Raw genomic sequence first — 6,000 nt, 5'->3', positions numbered from 1 at the left:
GCCAGGGCTCTCTTCACTGTCCCTGCCTGCTTCCCGCAATTCAGGACTGCGCAAATCAATAGTGATGAGTGACAGTGATTGGTCTCCGAGGCTCAGTATTGCAGAGCGTGTAATGTTTAATGAAAGAACACTGTAACTAGGACAGGTCAAACTGTGGAAGGACAGGAGTTTTGGTGTTCACTGGGGAGAAGGGGGATGGGAAGCTGTGTGGGGGATGGGGAGCTGGAGGATGCTGTGAGTGATGGTAGTGGGTGGATCGGTGGCGACAGAGGATGGGGAGACAATATGGAGGATGACGTATATGGAGCGCACTGGGGGACGGAGGACATTGGGGGATGGGAATGTGTCATTCAGCGGGAGAGAAGGGGGGCTATGGAGGATGGGATGTCTGGTGTTAACTGGGGGATGGGGGACACTGAAGTGTGTGAGGTTCAGCGGCAGAGTAGGGGAGATCTTTTGAGGGAAGGGGTACTCGGTGTTCAGCAGGGATCTGGTGAGATAATGTAAGGGGCGGGGTGCTGGAGGAAACTGAGTGGAAATGGGATATGTTTTATTCAGCGGGGCAACAAGATGATGTCACACGACTTCGGGCCCTAGGATCCTTAGAAGCCCCTAGGCATAGCCTCGGTCTCCCCCTCCCCCTCCACTTGAGTTTCCCTTCCTCGGCCTCGAAGCCTCCCAGCCGGGTCGCCAGGCACCTTAGCAACAGCGTATTTTGGGCTATCCAATCAGCGAGCGTCTCTCCCGCCCAGAGCCAATGAGGTCCTTCGCTGAGAGCGAGGGTACCCGGCGGGGGGAGCCCGCGGCGGCGGTGGCCGCCATCTTGGCTCCGGAGAAACAATAGAGCCGGAGCCGCCACCGGGGACCGCACGGGCCTGAGCCGCAGGTAATGTAACGTCCTTCGCCGCCTCCTCGCTCTTCCCGCCGGGCCGGCTGCCAGTCCTCCCCACATCTAATCCTCCTCCCCCCCGTTTCGGTCCCAGCCCAGAGCCTTCGAAGGTACCCGGCGCCCCTCACCACCCCCCCGGAAGCCGCCCCCGGCCTGGCCCTATCGGCCCCGCCCCGGGCCGGCACGGCTGGGCTTGGCGCGGCGTTCCCTCCCTCCCCACTCCCTAGCCGGCTGCTCCTGGGGCCCGCTCGCTCTGCCCCCTCCTCCCCCTCCCTCCGCCTCGACCCGCCCCCCCCCCGCCCCCTCCCACGCCACCGCGGCCCGGGCTGCTGGGGAGAGGCCGGCGGGGGCAGGGGAGCCTTGAGCCGGCCGGCCGGTCCCCCGTCCTCCCAGGGCTTCCCCTCGGTGCCACTCACTCTACGCCCGTCCCTCCCACACCTAACGGGGTAAAGTGGGAGGAGCGCCGGACTAGGGGCTTGAGCCCTGCCTGAGCCTTGTCTTGTCGCTGGGCCTCGTTTGCTCATCTATGGAGGCAGGAGGCTGGGGACCCCAAATCTTGTTGCCGTGGCGATTCGTCTGCATCCCCACGTTGGGGTGAAAACAGACGTCAGCCCCCGGCGGGTCTGTGGCTGGACGTCAGGGGGTCCGTGAACTTGGATGGGGAAAAAATTTATTTTCACTCACCTCTAACTGAACTTTACGTGCCCTTCCATTGTGAATACAGGCAACAATATGGGTGGGGCCACAAGCATTCATGAAGCGCCTACTATGTGCCAGGCACTGTAGTACGCGCTTGACCAATAGTAGCTTTATTTCACGAGGGGGTGCCTAGGTTTCAGCAGACTGCCAAAGCGGGGTGTGTGCCATGACCCCAAACATAACTGGGGGAGGCTGTGCAGCGACGCAGCCCCAGCCGTCCCTAAGACAGCGCTTTCCATCTCCCTCCTGTGAAAGCTGAGAATGAGATGGTGACTCTTAGCCGCCCTTTAGGGCTCATGCCCAGTTACGCGTATTCACCCAGGACCAGGTCCTGTCCAGCAGACTTTGGAAATCCCACGTCCGACCTTCTGTCTTTTCTGTTCTTATCTGCCACCCCGTAACCATCCGTCTGGACAGTTTCAGTCGCCTCCTAATAGGCCTTCCTGTTACTGCTGTCTTCCTGCAGCTCTTCATTCTTCCGCTGCTAGGCCGATGATCGATCCATCCGCATGGAACTCACTGATCATCACACTCCGCCTCTGTTCCCCCCTGTAGTGCTTTGTACCTATGTCATACAGCTACCCCTTACTATGGGGTGTCACAGTTATTTGTGCTTGTGTTTTATTCTCCTCTTGGATTGTAAGCTCCATGAGGGCAGGAACCACATCCAGACTTTCTGTCTTCCTCACTGCTGCGCACGGTGCCCTCTACTTTGCAAACCTTAATACATTTTTTTATTCAGTGACTTAATGGCATATTTTTGGAATGGGAAGGTGCCATACTTAGCAATGTTTGCCCTTAAGAACCTGGGACTTTATGAATCCCTTGGGGCCTGCTCCCCTAGGGCCTGAGGGGCAGCAGATAGAGTTCATTATGGAATTTTTGGATCCTAAGGGTCAGCTTCCTAATCTCTGGAACAGAGCCTCAATTTAACATGCGGTAGGAATAAAAACGTCATGACTATTTGTATTTTTTTTTGTACTTGATAGTAGCTTCATAAACTGGTTCGTTGTGTACAAGCTTTCAAAGTTCACAGATTCCCCCCTCCTTTCATTAGTACATTTTCTAAGCCCCCACATAGTTTAAGGCGCCTGTGGTTGGTCAGATAAATAAGCCCACACCCTGTCCTCACAGTGCTTATTGTGGGAGAATAAGGCATTTATGACACTAATTATAATTTAGGGCAGGATGACCTTAGCCTTTGTGTCTGTAAAATGATGGAGTTGGACAAAATTATCTCTTAAGGTTTCTCTCAGCTCTAACAGACAATAAGTGCCATAAGTAGGAGATACTATGCTTCAGAAAGTCGAGTGGAAAGTGAGGCCTCTTCTTGCTGACAAATACGCTGACTGTTAAAACTGAAAAGTACCTATGTATTTTATGCATTTATTAAGTGCTTATTATGTGCCAGACACTGCATCCTTATCAGTTTTGGCATACATCCTCAATATTATGCATATTTATTTATTTTAAAACTGTATCTTCATATTGTACTAAGTTATATTGTAAAATTTAAATTAAAATGGATTAGGTAAAGATGAGCTATTTTAAAATTTTTATTTTATTCATTAATGATATAAACCCCATTTTGTTCTCGTTAAAATATTATTACTAATAATATTTTAGTGCGAGCATCAGTATGAGCATCCTTATTTTTTAAAATCCATGGCTTCATATTTTGTGATATAGCACATTTTTGAGTTCATTTTTATTTTATTCTGTATTTGTTTGTTGCCTTCATTAGAACTGGAAAGTACTTTAGAGGCTTTCTTGGGTAGTCCAGCCCCTTTTGACAGAGGAGGAAACTAAGGCCAATACTGTAATTGTCTATGAACTCCTCTAAAATCACACATCCTGTCATTTTTACCACACATCTTTGAACAATTTTTATAGCTTCATCTCTTTTGTGGAGGTTATTACTGCTGGTGAAGCTTGGGGGCTATGGCAGATTTAAGCTTGGAGATTTTTTTTTTATCTGAGGTGAATGTAAATTGTTATTCATGGATGTTTTGGGGGGATTTTGGTAGCTTTTCTGTGGGGCAGCTTTGTGATGTCACCTAGTCAGTGCCAGAGGGTAGTACAATAAAAAAAGGTCCTCCTGTATCCCCCCCCCCCAACAATGAGGGGTGGGGGAAGTTTGCAGATTACATTTGAAAACTGGAAGGTGGAAATATTGGAACCCATTAATGTAATTTGTATTTGTGTCATGGATCCCTTTGGCAGTCTGGTGAATCTATGGATCCCTTCTCCGAATAATGTTTTTAAATGTATAAAGTAATACATAGGATTACAAAGGAATCTGTTCTATTGAAGTAGTTATTGAAATATTTTTAAAAACCAAATTGATGGACTCTTGCTTTAAAGATAACAAAAGACTTTCTTAAGGACTTAATTTAAAAAATGTTGATATTTGTGTTCTTTTCATGGTGTTAATATAACTTTCCAATGAAATATATCAAAGAGGCATGCATCACTGTGCCTCTGCAGTGATTTGGACTTAGGAATCACTAATTCTTTGACTATGTGTTTTAAAACTTGGGCCTCAGTTTTTCATTTGTAAAATGATAAAATAAAATTTCTACAACCTACCCTGGGGGTTGTCTTGGGACAGAATTTTAAATCTTAAATAGCTACAAAAATGTGAGGAAATGTTTTGCAGATATGCACAATGTACAAGATGAGATTACAATGTACAAGATGAAGTTATAATTTTTAAAACTATGTGGGATCTTGGTGATCATTGAGATCCAAATGTTAAGTAATATGCCAAGGTCACAAAAAGGTAGTAGGTAGCAGGCTTTACAGTAGTTCACTCCCTGATAAATGTATGGAAAGCCTTCATTAAAGCACTTATTAAAACAGTGATAGTAATGGTACCTCCTGTTTCAGTCCAATTTCTTATATGGTTATCCCTTCCACATCGAGACTTTACACATTGAGACTTAACCTATTGAGGTTTCGATATATCAAGGGCTGGCATAAGAAATTAAATGAGAATTTTTTGGGAGTTTTGCGGAAGCTGCAGACAACACTTGAAGGCCAGCAGATGACATAGAAAAAGTTTAGAATCTCAGAAATGTATAAAATTTATGCATAGTGCTGTATAATATGAACCCAAATTTTAAAATGAGATACTATAAACACCTCATTAAAAAAAAAAGAAAAAAAATTGAGACTTCTTCTTTGGTGCAAATAGAAGGCCCAAATATTTTATGAGGATTTTCCAGATTGCCCCTCACTACCTCCATATGGAAGAGATAACTGTAATAGAATATAATTGCACATACGTGATATGAGTAAGAGTACAAAATGTTTGGTTTTTGTATACTGTTGTACTTAAAGCATTCATTATTTCATAGATAGGGACTCCATTGGCATCCCTTGAATGGCTTAGTATATAGTATACTATTAAACTATTAGGTACATTTAAAAACAAATTTTAAAGGATGAGATAAAGATGACAAACTTAAAAATTGTTTATTCATTAATAGTATAAAACTCATTTTGCTAATATGAAAATATTAGTAGTAATATTTTCATGAGAGCCATATGGCTATGTTTCTTCATTTTTAAAAATCTTGGCTTAAAACTTCATAATTCAGCTATTGGAAGATGTAATTCTGAGTTCAATTTTTCTTCCTGTACTTATCTCCTTTAGAATGTAAGTTACTTGAGGGTAGAGACTGTTTTACTCTTGTCCTGTGTCCCCAATGCCTATTATGTACATGATAGGTACTTAATAAATTCTTAGTGTGATTCCTGGCTCGTGGCTGTTGCAGTTGAAAAACAAATACCTCACAAGCATAATGGATATATCCAAATGGAAGAAGTGTCATTGGCTTCACTTTCTTAAATCACAGAACTTAATTTTCAATTTTACCAATTATCTGAAGGTGCATTTCTAATAGTTAATTTCCATCTGATATCAACCAATTTTTGCAAGTGATTTGGAAGGTGTTGCATTTTTACATTTTTAACAAATAGGTACAAAAGCCACTGAAATTCTTAGTTTGAAAGATGTTAAACAGATTAGAAAATTTTGTTTCTAATTTTTTTTACAGGGTACAGATATGAGAGTCTTTGTAAGAGACACTATTTTTTGGCAATAGCTTAGTTTTAAAATGTCTTACTAGTTATGATGGCTTCATTAGCTAATATCTCAAAGCACAGCATACATTTAGGACAAGGGTTTTTTAGTATTCTGTTTGCATTTAGATCCATATTTCAGATTTTTAATTTCAAATATTTTTGATTCTAATAAAGCTTTATTTTTTAAGATAAAAATAAATACAAATAGAAATTCTAATATTTTCCTGTCATGACCCTTGGATTACATGAACCCCACTTTGGAGATGAGTATTTTAGTAGACTGTTTTTGTAAGTTGTGGTGATTAAAACAGTTCATTACCTGG

General features: G+C 43.5%; 1 protein-coding gene across 2 annotated transcripts in view; it reads left to right on the top strand.

Moving 5' to 3' along the window:
* Window positions 1–355: 355 nt before the first annotated feature.
* IP6K2 (inositol hexakisphosphate kinase 2) overlaps window positions 356–6,000 on the top strand; it is a 45,897-nt gene continuing 40,252 nt past the window's right edge. Inside the window, exon 1 of one of the 2 annotated variants that reach the window (XM_036738089.1) lies at window positions 356–886. The gene's annotated coding sequence lies outside the window, so the exon portion shown is untranslated. The remainder of the gene's footprint in view (window positions 887–6,000) is intronic. The other variant, XM_036738088.1, reaches the window with a different exon arrangement.

This window comes from Trichosurus vulpecula, chromosome 9 (genome assembly GCF_011100635.1).
Source record: "Trichosurus vulpecula isolate mTriVul1 chromosome 9, mTriVul1.pri, whole genome shotgun sequence".
Lineage (NCBI taxonomy): Eukaryota > Metazoa > Chordata > Mammalia > Diprotodontia > Phalangeridae > Trichosurus > Trichosurus vulpecula.
The sequence above is the reverse complement of the archived record's forward strand: the minus strand, read 5'-3'. Positions and strand labels throughout refer to the sequence as shown.